The 16,704-nt window shown below is 44.1% G+C and overlaps 1 protein-coding gene and 2 long non-coding RNA genes across 3 annotated transcripts in view; 1 reads left to right on the forward strand and 2 right to left on the reverse strand.

The window, feature by feature from the left end:
- RORA (RAR related orphan receptor A) overlaps positions 1 to 16,704 on the reverse strand; it is a 725,852-nt gene that overhangs the window by 453,900 nt on the left and 255,248 nt on the right. The window lies entirely within an intron of this gene.
- LOC121042054 (uncharacterized) lies at positions 8,742 to 10,675 on the reverse strand. The gene is made up of 2 exons (XR_005795956.1): positions 9,521 to 10,675; positions 8,742 to 9,017 (listed from the first exon to the last, which is right to left on the reverse strand). It is a non-coding gene; the product is annotated as an uncharacterized LOC121042054 (long non-coding RNA).
- Positions 10,689 to 15,339, forward strand: LOC121042055 (uncharacterized). The gene is made up of 2 exons (XR_005795957.1): positions 10,689 to 11,346; positions 14,978 to 15,339. It is a non-coding gene; the product is annotated as an uncharacterized LOC121042055 (long non-coding RNA).

The raw sequence follows: 16,704 nt of genomic DNA on the forward strand, positions 1-16,704 counted from the left end.
CTAGGAATATAGTCAATAATACTGCAACAACTCTGTATGTTGACAGATGCTAAGTATACTATTGTGGTGACATTTCACAATGTCTATAATTGTTGAATCACTATGGTAAAACTAACGTAATATTGCATGTCAACTACACATCAATAAAAAAAGAAGTCATGAGACCCCAACTCATGTAAACAATTAGAAACCAGAGCTTGGTTGTATTTTCCCCTAGCTCCAAAAGACGGGTGCTAAAGGGAATGATACCATAATTCAGGCAAGAAGAGATCAATGAAGGTTGCAATTGTCAGAGAGTTGTTCTAGGGAGGGTGAGGTATGAGAATTTTAATAGGCAAACAGAGAGCAGGCAGGGTTGAGTTGAAGTGTATTCTGAGCATTGAACGAGAAGAAATATGAGCGGTCTTTCTAAGCGGAACCAGCACTATAATACAGGATAATGGTGCTGTCCACTCATTCATTCTCTTACAAAGATCTGCGAAGTCCCTAGCATGTGCCAAGCACTTTGCTACACCCAGGAGGACATGCATCTAAGTCACGGTCTCTCCCTCGAGAAGCTCCCAGCCTACTGCAGTGAGGCAGCTGAACCCCACGTGATCCCCAGGCCAGCCAAATTGTCTCGCACCATCCACAATGAAAACGTTGCAAGCTGCCAGTCCAAATCTTGCTTGGCTTCTCCAGTCAGGCTGTTTATCAGCACTGCCTCACAGAGATAAAACCTCTCAATATAGAGCTAAAGGGGAAAAAACTCAGCATGTAAAAATAAACTGCCCAAATAGTGTTCCCTCGCCGCTGTATTTGGCATCCAGTATTACTACACACCAGAGAAAGCCACACAGCTCTGGACTTGCTCACGGAGCAGCTGTGAAGTGTGGGGACACAAAGCACCAACACAGAGACCCCTCCGCTTCTGTTCTAACTGCTGCAGCCTCATCTGAACTCTGGAGCTAGACTAGACGCTCCGCCGCAGGATACAGATCGAGGGGATGCTTTTTAACCTCCTTGTCACATGGTGCCGTGTTGCACTTGACACAGATCCCACGGTAGGGTGTTAGAGACGGCACTGACACACTCCTACCCACCTTCAGCGTAACATTTCCCGCTCGGCGGCTCCTTACATCTTCATCTGAACTTGGTTTGTAAGTGAAATCAACTGATAAAGCTTCCATTTCATACCATCTGCTGTGTGCCACCAACACTGGTTTTGCAAAAGGGATGAGAAGGATCTTTTAAGACTATGGGAATGTTCAGGATAGTTTCAAGCTCCGTAGGCTAGAAGGTGAATCTGGACTCCAAGAGTTTCTGGGCACACTCAAAGGGGAGACTTTCTATACACACCTAAGGGTAGGACTCTAATCCTCCTTACACATGGATGATAAAAGCTTTTGCTTTGTTGAGGTTACGTTTTAGGAGGAGGGTCCTTATTTGGATTTGCTACCCATCACTTATTGACCTGTGTGTCTTCTAGATTTAATGCCACTTCTTCTGGAACATTCTTCTATGACTCCTCAGGGAGAACTAGTTATTTTCTCTTGGGAATCTCAAGTACTTTATGAGTCTTATTCAGCTCTTATCACATTCTGAGGCAAATGATGAGCTCTTTGAGGGAACAGACCAGTTTCGCTTCTCTTTGCGACCATTCAGTAACTGGCACATTTTAATGCAATCGGTAATTAATGAAAAAATTGGGCATTTCTCTCCCGTTATTTCTTGCATTGACTTGAACATTTTTTTTCCGTTTTTTAAACTTTATTTATTTTGGTAGAGAGAGAGGGGCAGAGAGGAGGGGCAGAGAGAGAAGGAGAGAGAGAAACCCAAGCAGGCTCCACATTGTCAGCAGAGAGCCCGATGTAGGGCTTGAAGTCATGAACCATGAGATCATGACCTGACTTGAAATCAAGACTCGGGCACCCAACCAACGGAGGCACCGTGACACCCCTGGGTTTTACATTTTTTAAAAACAGTCTTCATTTATATGTATTAAGTATATTATTACAATTGCTGGGATTTCAGATTAAGAACTATTAACATGATTCCACAATACATCTAAAGCCTATGTTGGTTATATATTCGATTCTCAATACATTTTATTTTTATTAAATTTGTTTTAATGTTTATTTATTTTTGAGACAGAGAGAGACAGAGCATGAACAGGGAAGGGTCAGAGAGAGGGAGACACAGAGTCTGAAACAGGTTCCAGGCTCTGAGCTGTCAGCACAGAGCCCGACGCGGGGCTCGAACTCACGGACCACGAGATCATGACCTGAGCCAAAGTCGGCCGCTTAACCGAGTGAGCCACCCAGGCGCTCCTCGACTCTCAATACATTTTAGCTGTTGAACTGTTATCATATAGAAGTTTAATTGGACATTGACTTTACACCTTCAAGATTCCTGGTGCTAACTGTCATGCAATTATTTTCAACAAGATGCTAAATACTCTTGTGAATTCAACACAAAGTAAGAACTCACATTTCTACAGTAAGAACTCACATTTCTACAGTAAGAACTGTTTTCACCAAGTTGTGACTGTTGCACATTGCTGGTAAAGCAGTGGAGGCTCACCCAGTCTATCAGAGACTACAGAGGAAGCTCTTAGTTAGGGGCATGAGTCTGTGGCCCAAGCACTGGAAGTCATGGGTATGAGGCCTGGCTCTTTATTAGACATAAGGTCACGAACAAGTTATCTAAACTTTCGGATGGGCAATTTCTGCATCTACAAGATGGGATAATAACCCTTGTCATCGAAGCCCAAGGTCATGAAGCCAGGATGTATCTGAAGGAGGATGGGACCCAACCAAGAATCCCAACTTTCAATTCTGACAGTCCCGATGCCTCTCTAGTTCTTCCTTGTGGCACTGTTTTTAGTTTATCCATTTTGTTTATTCCATTGAGAACAGAACAGTTTACATACATATACTCTCCAAAGGGGCCAGAGGACGTCTGAAATTACAATAATGGTAGGCAAGCTTTTACGTAGGATGGTGCATTACTGAAAACAGAAAATCAGAAAACACATTGTAATCACTGGCACCATTTTAAACAAGATTGCTTTACATGGTTTTGTTTTCTTTCTTGTTAGATAATTTCACCAGCAGGTTCATAACAGAAGGAAGCAGGGGAAGTAGATTCTCTGGCTGGAAATTTGATAGCATTATGTTCAGTGATGAATAGAAGTATTTCTCTTATTTTGATCATGCTTTGCCCACAGTATGAACTCGATAAACACTTGTTCAATCGAATTATTATCACAATAGCTTGTTGCCTTTTTTTTCACTAAGCAATAATAACTTTCATTTGTATGATGCTTTATAGCTTACAAAGCACATTCTTCATGTATTACCATTTTATCCTCACAGCAATTCCAAAAGGGAGATATTAATTTCTTCATTTTACAAAACAGGAAGCAGAAGCCCAGGTAAGTTAGATAATGTGCCCAAGGTCAAAATTACTCACAAGGTGTTGGCCTGTTAGGAAAACAATGACAATTTAGAAGAAAACTGGTCTTTCAAGGGAAGAAGTATAGGAGAGCGGTTTAAGAGTAGGGGCTTTGTAGGACACCTGAATGGCTCAGTTGGTTAAGCGTGACTTCGGCTCAGCTCATAATCTCGCAGTTAGTGGGGGTTCATGGGTTTGAGCCCTGCATCTGCTTGGGATCCTCTGTCCCCTCTCTCTCTGCCCCTCACATGTTCCCTATCAAAAATGAACAAACATTAAAAAAAAAAAGAATAGAGGCTTTGAACACCAACTGTCTAGGTTCAAATCTTGCCTCTACTATGAACCAGCTCTGTGACCAGGCACATGTTATGTAAACATCCCATATTTCAGTCTCCTGTGGGAAACAAAATTAACAATAGTAGCTACCTTGGAGTGTGTTAGGATGACTTGGGTAAAGTGCTTGGCATTTACAACATACCCAATGTAAGGATTCAATAAATAGTAACTGCCGTTGTTATTACAATTACTCCTCCTATCCTGGGAAAATAGCTTATCAAGTCCCATCATCTCTTCAACCACCAAATATATAGCCAGTCTATCAGAAATTGTAGAGGGAACTATGAGAGCCATGAATCTATGACTCAAACACTGGAAGTCCTGAGCCTAAGTCCCATTCTTGATCAGATATGAGGTCATGAACAAGTTATCTAAACTTTCTGATGGTCAATTTCTGTATCTAGAAGGTGGGCTAATAACCCTAGTCACATCAGCCCTATAGTATTGCTGTGCCGATTAAATCAAGTGAGATCTGCAGAGAAGGTACCATAAAGTCTATAAGGTATGATACAAACGGCTTCATGTATTTTTCATGCATTCCATCCACCCATTCATTCATAGATTGTTAGCAGCATCCTTGCCAAGTGCCAGCCACTGCACTAAAGAGTGGTGATTCAAAAGTGAGTTAGGATCGCAGGGGAGACAGACACGCACAATGATAAATGACTGACTATACTATGATATGAATTCAAGTCAGGTATTATTACAATGTGCCTATTACTGAAATAGATACCGTGGGGGCTACACGAGCACTTAAAAAATGTGAACACAGCCTACGATCCTTTTGGAGAGAAGACTAACATCCTCTCAACACCCACGGTTAGGAACTTTGCCAGGAAAGGCAGGTGAGGACTCCACTGTGCCTACCATCTTTCTTCCAGCATGAAAGAACTAGTAAATCCAAGAGGTCTTTTTAGAAACGGTTCCATCCATTCCCTGACACCATTTAACCCCTTGGCTCTTTTTCCCAGCAATGCAATGGTGGAGCCCACCGTCCAGGATTTGTTGTTTCTTTAAAGAGACACTTACTGATGACCCACTTATTGATAACCCGAGTTATTGTGCCTGGTAAACAAAGACACAAGGGCCACTTTGCTCAGGCCCTGCAGAGAGCTGCGGTTCGGCAGAATAGACAGATTCACACACTAATGATTCCAGAAGAAGGCGCTCATGGTTGAGATACAGGTAGGCAAAGGGCTCAACGTGAAAATGGACAAAGTCCACCTGGAGGCCAGAGAAGGGTTCCTAGAGAGATGCCACTTCATCTTGGTCTTCAATGGTAAGATATAATTAGATGGGAGCAAAGGGGAGGGTGATAGAAAAAGGAGAAGCACCAACAGGGACAGAGACTACTCTGAAGAATTACCCATTTACCCCAGGAAACTGCTACACGTTCCTCTCAAATGTAAATACTTGGTCTCACAATATCATCCCATCAGGTCACCTGCCTTTCATGGTTTGTCTTATAAGGAGCTTTATAAACATAATAAATATTCAAAAGTATCTACGTGATATGTTTGATTTCAGAGCCCTCTTTTATTTTCCGCAACCAGAATACTTTGAGAAGGGGATAATGAGTGATCTGCTTTGATTCAATGTCTCCTTTGAAATAGTGCATGTACTTTATTTCTCCAATTGGATAAAGAAATCATTCCGAAACCTGACTATGGGAGCATGCAAATCTAAAATCTGAGCTAGATTTCTGGGTGGTCAAAAGTTCCTATCTCATTACAGAAGATGTTTGGTATAAATATTAACTTTCTTAAAGTGGTGATGGCAGTGATTTCATACAAAGGATGTTCATACTGGATTAAACATCAGACTCAAATTACCTGAGCCTTTGCATGTATGGACAATCAAATTCCATTTCATCCTGATAAAAAGAGCCATTCCGGATTTAGCAGACTAATGTGGTCTGCTGCCTCTTTACCCAAACTTATGACTATCTACAATATTACTATGGCCTAACTGCCTTGGCTAGAGGTAGGGAAGGAGGAAAATGGGATCTTATAATATCCTATACAATATAAATTCTGCCCCAATAAATGACTATTTATTAAGTGCCTACTATGTGCGAACATGAGATAGATGCTCTTTTAATCCTACCTCTCTGTACTCAATCTTCCCAACCCCCCTGAGGAAACTCAAGCACAAAGGGATTACATTGTCTTATTCGAGGTCAGGTAACTAGGACTTGGCAATGGCTGTCATGAGGAATAAATGAGATAAAACATATGTTAAATGCCTAGCATGGGAACTCACAGCTAAGCAATAATGGTGGCCATTGCTGTCATTAAGAAAATCGAACTCAGCTTACGTCCACCAAATGAATTACTTGGAAAATGTACTATGCCCGAAGGGGCCTCCTGATTGTTGGTTACAAGAGGACACCATCCCAGTTGTCCATTCAACAGCTTTGCAGAGCAACTTGGCTCAGGCACATTCTTGGGTGGCTGGCAACATATGACAGAGAAGCAAGGACGCTGACCATTCTGAGCCATGTGAGCTGGAATCTCTCCCAACAAACCAGAGTACCAAAACCCTTCGGACACTGCTCATGTCTGCAAAGTGGCACACCCATTAAAACTCTACCTGCTAATAGATCGTTATGAACGCATTCCAAGGCTAATTATGTGGAGGACTGTGGAAACTTCAAAACCAGGATTACCAGCCTCTATAACAGAGCCAATCTTATTGGGCACTTTTGTGAAGAAGGAATAGAAATTAAGTGATCCTTTTCTCTTTTTTTTTTTTTCGGTCTATTGGACAGAGGACTGTATTAGATATTCTGTGACCACTTGCCTCTGTATGACAGGTAGAGTGACAAATGGAAATATAGATCCAAAGAGGTCAAGGTAAGTGTTTTTAAAACCATGGTTTTCCTGAAACATTCAGATAACTGCAGATAAAGTGGGCAGCTTCATCTGCCTACTTTGAGTTCTGCAACTCTGAAGGAGGCTCAAGAGACCTGGGCTTGAATCCTAGTTCAATCAGGAATTTGATAATGACTTTGTGCCAATATCCTCATAGGTAAACTTAGGCAGTAGACAAAATCAGAGGGTCTGAAGCTCTACAGAACACAAATACTAAGAAATACTGCCAGGAGCCATAACATGAAAGAGTTCTTCACAAAAATAAAAAAACAACACAAAAGCAACAACAACAAAAAAACCCCATAAATTGGGCTCATGCTTATATCCCTTTCTTGGAGAGTCACAATGCTAATGGTAGCATATTAGAGACTCTGAAATTCCTGTGGCAAACAGACCCATTATTGTCGCTCAAGTAATCATTTCCAAATTTAGTAGACTGTGACACGTAACACCTTGAAACATCTTCGGAAACTGGTAGAACACACTTTTAAAAATACTCGATGATCCTGAAGTTTCCTTCTGCTGCTGGATTCCATGATCCTCAGAAGGAGGGTTCCCTTTTGCCATGTATGTGTATGGTAAAGACACATCTAGGAACATCTTTCTCAATTCCTCTCTCATCCAACACTTAAGACCTCATCATTGCTCATTGCTGGGTTTGGAAATGGGGTTTGTGGGGCTCACCATAGGAGAGGCTGCCCTCTCCTGCAGCCTTTCCTGCAGCCAATGAGGACTGTAAAAGTTTTCCTTAAAAGTCCTCAAAGCAGGGGCGCCTGGGTGGCGCAGTCGGTTAAGCATCCGACTTCAGCCAGGTCACGATCTTGTGGTCCATGAGTTCGAGCCCCGCGTCAGGCTCTGGGCTGATGGCTCAGAGCCTGGGGCCTGTTTCCGATTCTGTGTCTCCCTCTCTCTCTGCCCCTCCCCCGTTCATGCTCTATCTCTCTCTGTCGCAAAAATAAATAAACGTTGAAAAAAAAAAAGTCCTCAAAGCAAATGGAAATAAGACTTTCTGTGGAATGAGGAAGACATTTTCTGAAACTAGGATCTGAGATTCTGGACACTTCTTCCCAGGTTATGGAGACATCTGGCTTCCTATTTCTTTCACTGCTACAAAGACTAGTTTTTTGAGGCCCCTTCCCACTCCAAAATTACAGGATTCCATAGAGACAAGTTAAAGTTGGTTTTTTTTTTTTGGTTTTTTTTTTTTACACTTTATCATAAAATCATCAGCGTATGGCTGATGCATTTGACAAACATGTTGGGTCTTATGAAATCCCTGTGACCAAGACAGCCGCCAGAAGCAAATACACCAGTTGTTTCCTCCTCTGTCTTTCCAAAGCAGCCACAACGCTGGCCGACCTTGATAAGAAGTAGGTGCTGGAGTTTCCTAGTTGGCACTTTATCACTAACTGAGGTCACACATTTTCCATCTGATTCAAAATAAAACACCCGCTCCAAAAGTTGTCCAACTGATGCTTTGGCCCACTGAGATGGCCGATTAGATGTCTGCCCATCGGATCTAATAAGGGGGCCGGCGACTGCAGGTTCAAATGACCAGGAAAGATGAACCAATGCCACACTAGTTTTCCCTGGCAACACATTTTCACCAGGTTACAATATGCCCTTCCCATTCGACCAGTTCTGTTCTTGGCTTTCCCATGAGCTTTGTATCACCAGCCACCATCACCACATTTTAGCCACGTGCTTTCTAGGTGGTATTTTGGGGAATCTTCAAGACAGGCACTATTATTATCATTTTACAAGTAGGGAAACTGAGGAAGAAAGAGGCTAAGTAACTTAAGGTCACAGGGATAGGAAGCAGAGCTGGGATTTAAGAACATGCCATCTCTCGTCAGTCTTCTCTCATAACTATCAGTTTCTATAAGCTTTATTTACCGTGTCATCCTCTCTAACATGTGACCACATCAAGGTCAAGTGCCAATGTCACATCCTTCAGAGAACACTTTTTCCGCGTTCTTAGTCCCCCCACCCCACCACCACCTTTTCCCTCTTTGCTACCCTCTCTCACTCACCTTCTAAGCCCTGGGCTATGTCATGCTGATGTTGGTGTCTATGGCTTCCATTAATTTTTTTAAAGTTTTTCTTCCAGTAAGTTAGCATACAATCTTAGGCTCGTTTCATTTTTTTTTTTTTTAAGTTTTTATTTTAATTCCAGTTTGTGTATGGCCTCTGATCCAACGGTGAGCCTCCTCAAGTCAGGGATCAAAAATTACTACAATGTCCAGCATAGTAGTACATGCACGGCACAAGCCACCGAACAGAAACCTGTTCACAGATGAGTTCTCTGAGGCCTTACGAAGGTACTGGACCCTTTTCAACCTTCCCATAGCTGCCATACAAACATACCTGGTCCTGAAAGCCAAGATCCACAAGAAAAGAAATAGAAGTTACCAAGAGGAAAATGTTTACCATCCAATTATGGACATGACAGAGACTTAAAAGTTGAATACTGATCGTACGAAGCAACCACATTTGTGCCCACGTGAAAGGTCTGAGCCGCTACTTTCGATCTGGCCTAGGATATATATGGGCACAAGCCTCTTCCCTTTGAGAGACGTCTCTGGCTATGACTGGGCCAAAGCAAGGAGGAGGGAGGAGGGGGAAGAAGCCGTTACGGCTTTAATGGTTAAATCCACAGATAGATGTTGTCAGCCTGGCCTGGCTCCAGGAGCACCGAGAACCGCCAGCGCAAGCCGACCACAAGCACATGCTAAGTTGACGGGCAGTGTAACAAGACACAGATTGTATAACTGAAGGTAAGTGCAAAGCCCTCATCAAGTGTATGTTCCCTGGGGTCCCAGCCTAAAAGCAGTAACTGATACGGCCACCACGCGGATGGATTTACATATACATACATGGAAGGTCTGCACATAAGTAAGTAGCAAGGTGCCGGGGTTTGGGTTTTGCTTGGCACGGAGCACCGGCTGCAGGTGGGTGGATCGTCTCGGGACACGGAAAGGAGACCTGGTCCTGACGAAGTGCAGCTTTCTTCCTAGAAACTGGAGGATGCGAGCAGCCTGATTTGAATTCTGAGTGCCTTTGCCTTTCTGGAAGTTTTTCAGTTGGGCTTTCTTCTTTAATGCCTTCAATTATCACAGTTCAAATGATTATATTCCCAGCACCTCCACCCAATAGCCGCAGAAGTTTGGCATTTCCTGTACCGACTAGAAAATGACCTGGCAGCGGGCTGAGCGTAAGCCTGGCTCTTGAGCTTTTTTTCTGATGCAGCCTTTAATTTATTTTTTTCGTCCCCTCTCTCTCTTTCTAACTGCTAGGGAAATAAGAGATTAGTGCAGATGGATGGAAATATTTTTTCTGTCTCAGCATTTGCTGTTGAACCCAAATACTAGGAAGGTTCTCATATGGTGTTTCCAGCAGCATGGAAATTCCCCAATCCATCCTAAACTGTAATCACCTGGTCCCAGAGGGAACACACAGCTCAAAGCTGGCCTTTTCTGAGTATAGTCCCTGGACGTGGCCCTAAGAGTTCTATTTGGCGCTGTAGCATTTCTCCCTCTTCCATTTTATCTTGGCCATTTCTGAGCTGTCCTCAGCACACTAGTACACTGCCTCAGATACCAGGACATGAACACTTGCCAACCTGAGCATGTCCACCTGCCCAAACACGGGTGTTGACATGCAATGATATTCACAGCTCCCGTGAGCCATTACTGAAACACTCACTAGAAAGGGTGATTTTAGTCTCGAAAGGCCCTCGACTGAAAGGGCCTACAGTCAAACCGGGAAAACGGAAGAGTTGCTCAGAAGAACTGGCAACAAGAGGCCAAGAAATGGCAGAAGGTAGGTGTGACAGGCATTCAAAGGGAATTAGACGGTTGCAGGAGATGGTGAAAACAATATGGAGACGATGCCATCCACAGGCATGAAGAACAGAGAGGGTCTTAAAAGGTGGGGAGAGCATTCCTGGTACGAGTGAATGCCTCTCACACCTGCCACGCTTCCTACTGCCAGGACACCTATAAACAGTGACCAAACCATCTACCATCTCATTTACTCACACTTGTGAGGAAGATATAACGATCTCAGTTTACGCTCAGAAGACACTGAAGCTTTCCGAGGGTAAATGGCTTGCCCCCAAGTTGAACAGCTAATAGGGGAGAGCAGTTCTCATTCTGGTCTGGGCTTTTGTACCCTAAGGCACGAAGTCAGAAGCCTGAGTAAGTGTGTCTCATGTGGGTGGTGATGGTGTAGAAGCGCCTCTGTTCATCACAATGCAAGCAGGGGACATGGGTCACAGGCACTGTCCACTATGCAGAGATCTCACACAGGAACAGCGGTAATGCTGAGCGGAGGAAGTGGGCAGTGGGAGCAAATGGCTGAAAACTGCCAAGTTGGAAGAAATCTAAAGAGGTTTATGTTAATTTCCCTTAGACCTAGAGCAACGAACCACCTCTGGGTGGTGCTGGAAAGGAACTTGGCATCCTCTGGTTAGCAGCCTCCTGGCCAGGAGGTTGTACTCACTTGCGAGGTTTCCCTTCCATTCCTCTGCTCCCTGCTCAGCTCACTTCACCTGTGGTACCTCCGTCAGCTTCATGGGAAACCCTTTCTGAGCATCTTAAAAGAGTTCTACCGAATGCTACAGAACTCAGCAGGAATGGCCCAGTTAGCTCTGCAAGCACATCCCGAGAGGCTCAGTGGGCAGTTGTGGATTTCAGCCCTGGTTAGTATGAAGCAGCTCAGATACTTATGCATTCCAACGGCAGGGATGGGGATTCCTTGATGGGGCTCTCCCGCTAGGATATTCAAGGGGAGGTCACCAGTGGGTGGTTTAAAGTCAAAGATCTGTATCAAGTTATTCCTTACACTCTAACTTAAGGGAACAGGAGGAGAAGAAAAGAAAGATAGATCTAGTACCTACTATCTTCCGGCAACGCCCTACCCTCATTTCCTATTTCCACTCATGTAAACCTTCTAAAGTCTCGTGAGATAGGAATTATCCCATTTAACATAGCCCATAAAGTCTGAGTAACTTGTTCACAGTCACACACATAGCAACTGGTACAGTCTGGTTTGAAACAGAAGTACCTCTGACTCCTACCCCTGCATGGCTGTCATGCTCTGCTAAAGCCTTTTTGGAGCTACATGGATTATTTTTGGTAACTAAGACATGAATACGCCCATCTGGATCGGTTGAGGTGTGGCCTCCAGCCAAGGAGGATACCCTTGAGCTAGCAGCGTAGGAAGCCTAACTGGAACTCACCCTAGGATTCAGGTTCGGCTGGCGGAGGGTGGGATGAGGAGGTTTTCCCATTGCAGGAGGCTCTGGGGAGCTTCCTGGGAGAGCCCCCAACCAGAGGAAATGAGCCTCAACAGTCACAGTATTAAGAACCAGGGTCAGGGTCAGAGGGAACAGTCTTTCTGCACTTTTATTCAGTCCCTTTTCCTGTGGCCTCATACCTAGGTCCCAAAAGTAGAATAAAAGTGCTAGTAAAAACTCATGGGGCCCGGATAGCCTAAGGCAGGCAGTGCTGCCTTGTGGCCAGTTGAGGTAAGGGCAGCCAGCAGGACTTGGGGTGCAGAGTCCTGTTGGTGGAGAATACAGTGGCCTGAGTAGTTTGCCAGGCGAACGCCCTAAGGATCAGGAGAAAGTAGGGGAGAACCGCTGGTCTCCGTCTCCAGGCACTGTGGAGGTTGGTGGCCTTTGAGTGGCCGCTGGGAGGACTGGCTTTAGAAGCACACCTGAGTCACCTTGGTGAAGCAGTTATCGGGGGTGGTGGGCAGGGAGAGGTCCTACTTGAGATTCTTGGGAGCCTTAAATTACACAAATTATACTGAATTATGCCACGTTATACCACAAAGGGTGTTGCTCAGACCAATAATAAAGCATTTTTTCCTCCCTTTCTCCCTGGAGCCAACATTTACTGAGTGCCAACTATGAACCAAGCAGAGACCGGGTTCTAAGGATACAGAGAACATTACAGGATGATCCCTGTCACTGAGTGTTTTCCATCTTGGGGGAGACAGAGAAGTGATGAGCAAATGTAACACAAGAGTAAGTGGGGACAGGCCCCTTTACTCCTCCCAGCATGGATCCCTCTCAGAGGCTGGAGCAACTGCTCCTCCCTTTAGTCAAGTCTTTCTGGAAAGCAGTGGGAAGGAGGTTCAAGAGACTAAGGGAACAGGAGCGAAGGCATTATGTGGTGATGGACAATGGACTTCCAACTAGCACTCAAGGCCATCCATCAGCCCCTTGCACAACAGTGTGTTAGAGCCCTCCATGAAGATAGCTCTCCAGGCTAACAGGATCGATGCAGGCACCTCACCTACTACAGCAGTTTCTATGCCTCCTGAGTACCAGCACTGCATCGCCTCACACACAAGTGTTGATAGTGTCTGACTTCACCTCTTTGAGCTCACGCCCCAACCTTCCTCCCAATCGTCCCTGAGCTTATCAACAATGGGACGGCAATGGGAAAGCATCAACCTGTCCTCAATTCTATTGCTTCTCTCACTGCCTAGTATGTGTCCTGATGTCCCCAGGGCCACTGATGGTCAGGGCACAATACAAACACAGCATTGGTGAGGACTTCTGGCCTTCCTGGGCTTCATCTCTAAATCCCAGCCTGAAGGAAATGTCTAGGCTACATTATAAGGAACAAACAGAGTCTTAAAATGGAAGAGCTTAACATATCCGAGCAAAAGAAGGGAGGAGCCCAACCTGAAGCCATTGTGCTTTGCTGAAAAACAAAACAATTCAATATCCTCCGTGGTGACGTCAAGGGGAATGCGTTCTCTGGAGAGGGCAGAAGCCTCTTTCACACTGATGAAGCTCTTAGGATGCAAAGAGACTTGCATCTTGATTTCTCAGTTTGCAGGAACCGTTTTGTTTTGTTTTGTTTTTTTCCACCAAGCACCGGTTTCTTTTCTTTTTTGTTTTCCTCCCTGGAACACTAATTAAGCCATCCTTCCTCGCTACTCAAACAGTGTAACTGATTTCACCCTGTCCCTACCCAATCAAGCCAGTCCAGTCCCTGTCCACATTTTAGCATGTAATATATTTGCACTCATTTGTTAGGACAGATGTGACAATGTACTGCAGACTGGGTGGCTTCAATCACAGAAATGTCATGTCTCACATCTCTGGAGGCTAGATGCCTGACATGAAGTAGTCTGCAAAGTTGAGGACCGTGAAGTAAGGACCTGTTATGGGCCTCTCTCCTTGGCCTAGAGATGGCCATCTTCTCCCTGTGTACTCAATTTATCTTCCCTCTATATGTTATCTTATCCAATTTTTTTCTTCTTATAAGGACACTAGTCATGTTGGATTAGAGTGTATTTTAATCACCTCATTTTAACTTCATTACCTCTTGAAAGAGCCTGTCTGCAGATAAGGTCTCACTCAGATGGCTGGGGATGAGGATTTCAACACACGGATTTTTGAGAGTATACAATTAGTCCTTCACAATATTCTACAGAGATGGCTTTCTGGAAGATGAGTCTTACCTCCCAGCTAGTTTGCAAGTTCTACCAATGCTGTTCATTTCTATTTTCACCAAATTTAATGGTTGGTTAACACATACACATTGTAAGTTCCATAAAAGAAGAGATTGTGTCTGTCTTACCAACCACTGTTCACTCTCAGAATAATATCTGGCACAGGTAGAAATGTATTAAATAACTAGCTGAGTGAATAAATGAGCAGAAAGTTACACATTGGGATTATTTCCCTCTGACCTTCCAGAGACCTGCCATGCCTTTAGAGAACAATCTGATCTTGGCTCTGACTCTAAGAGGGAATGCTTCTATATTTTCAGTAAACCTGATATGTTCTAAATATGTTGCATCAGCCATTGAAGTAAACACCCGCTAGCAATCCATCAGGCAGTCAAAAATACTCTTTGCGTGTGATTGAACAGAATTCTGATTATACAGGTTCAGCTGAGGAAGTCAGTCCAGACCAGCACCAATTTTCACGGGTCAAACCCAGTGTGAGCACTTACTTGGGACTGAGATTTGTCCTCTCTCGAGTGCAAGGATGTTTCTTCAGGGCCATGCCTCCCATGCCATACCTTTAGAATATTCTACTCACTCTTCTGTCATCTCAGCAGAACGGTCTTGGAAGAGTCCTAAAGCAATGCAGTTCACAAAACAATTTTCCTGAGGCCCAATCTGGGCCACCTACCAATCTTCTACAGGGCGTAGATATGGATTCTAATCAGTATTTTTTTCAAAGAGTGTGACATAATTATCGATACGCATATGCATATGTATTTATGCACGGACAGATGTAGGTGGATTTATAGGTATGTGTTTGTCAATGAATGTCTTAATGCACTGTGTGTTCCTTTCAGCCTCTAGTTCATCATCCCCACTCTGAAATCTTACCAATCAAGACAGCCGAGTGCCTCGGGAGTCAGCATCAACAAATGTGACGCCACCAAATGGAACTAGAGGAGTGAGAGGCAGCTCCAGTGAAGAAGTGCCCGAGTCCCTGGTTGTGTCGATCACTGTGACGTGCTGCTCTCTGCATCCAAAATGACTGATGGGCCTGTAATTTGTTGTTGTTGTTGTTTTGGCATACATTTGCAGAAGCAAACTTGTTCACGGTTCCCCTGCTGAAAGCTCAACCATCTGAGTGCCATAGGAAACAGACTTTGGCATTTTAGCTGCTCACAGACTGGGTCATCCATAAAAGTTTAATTTTCTAAAAATATTCAGCGAGGTGCTTTTCCTGAATGAGATGGTTTCTGGCTCATCAACGAATTTATGTGAGTAAATAGAAGGAGGATCAGTACGTCAGGAATCTAATCAGCTATCATCCAGTCCATCTGGTTTAATTAGAGAGCCCAGCAGTTCGCAGGCACCTTTTAGTAAAAGGCTTCGGAACCAGCTCCCCTAAGGGTGGGGTGCTTCTGAATGTGGTTTCAAATGCTTGTCATCTTCCCTGCCTCCACGGAGCCCCCTTATCCAATTCCCATCACAGAACAACGTTAGACACATCACTGCGTGTCTCCAAAGGGCATGCAAATGGAAGCAAATGTGACACAGGGGACACCACTGAATGTCCCTCCAATCATCTGCTAAGCATCAATTAAACAGGCATGCACTGGTGTCCACTCTGTGCCACGGACTGGGTAAACAGCGCTTGGACCAGCTCTAGTGGCGGTGACCAGCGTGTAAACAGATCATTTCTAAACCCTGAGGCTACACTAAGATAGTGAGATAGCCCCAGAAATGGTATCTGAAGAGGGTCTGAACTGACTCTGGAATGATAATTGGGAGCAAATACGGACCGAAGAATGAGGAAGGTTCCAGGTGAATGGTCCTAAAGCATGAACCAAAACTAGCTGGATGGGCTTGTTAAAATACAGATTTCTGGGCCCTGCCCTCAGATTTTCTGATTCAAGAGGTCTGGAGTAGGGCCAGACAATCTGTGCTAACACATACCCCACTGATTCTCACTCCACTGGTTCTGGGACTATATTTTGAGCATCTCAGCTCAGGCTCACAATGGATTCACCTGGGAATTTCAAAAGCAACCGAACCCTGGGTCTCCTCCCTGGAGATTCTGTTTTAATTGGTTTGGTATGCAAACTGGACATCAGGGATTTTGTGTGTTTGCATTTTAAGAATTTCAAACTTACAGAAAAATTACAGTATAAGTAACTTTTTTTTAATTGCACCATTTGGAAGTAATTTGATTTGGTGTCCAATTACTCCCTTCTTTGCAGTGAGTATTTTCTTCCAAATGAGAACCTTCTCCAACATAATTGCCATGTGACCATTAACATCAGGAAATCCACACTGATATGTTATGATCAAGTTCTGGCAAATGCTAATTTTCTTTTTTTTATAGTAAAAGCCTCCGGAATTCATAATTACACGTCACCTTCCACTCTCTCTCTCTTTAGTTGCCATGATCCTGGAAAGTTCCTCATTGTTTCCTTAGCTTTCATGATGTTGACACTTTTGAAGATTGTGGAAATGCTGCTCAGGTTTGGTTGGTCTGATGTTTCCTCATGATGGGATTCAGGTTACACCTCCCTGATAGGGCTATCACGGCAGTGCCTGGTGCCTT

The sequence above is a fragment of the Herpailurus yagouaroundi genome, unplaced genomic scaffold (genome assembly GCF_014898765.1).
Source record: "Herpailurus yagouaroundi ecotype Mexico unplaced genomic scaffold, PumYag 184, whole genome shotgun sequence".
NCBI lineage: Eukaryota > Metazoa > Chordata > Mammalia > Carnivora > Felidae > Herpailurus > Herpailurus yagouaroundi.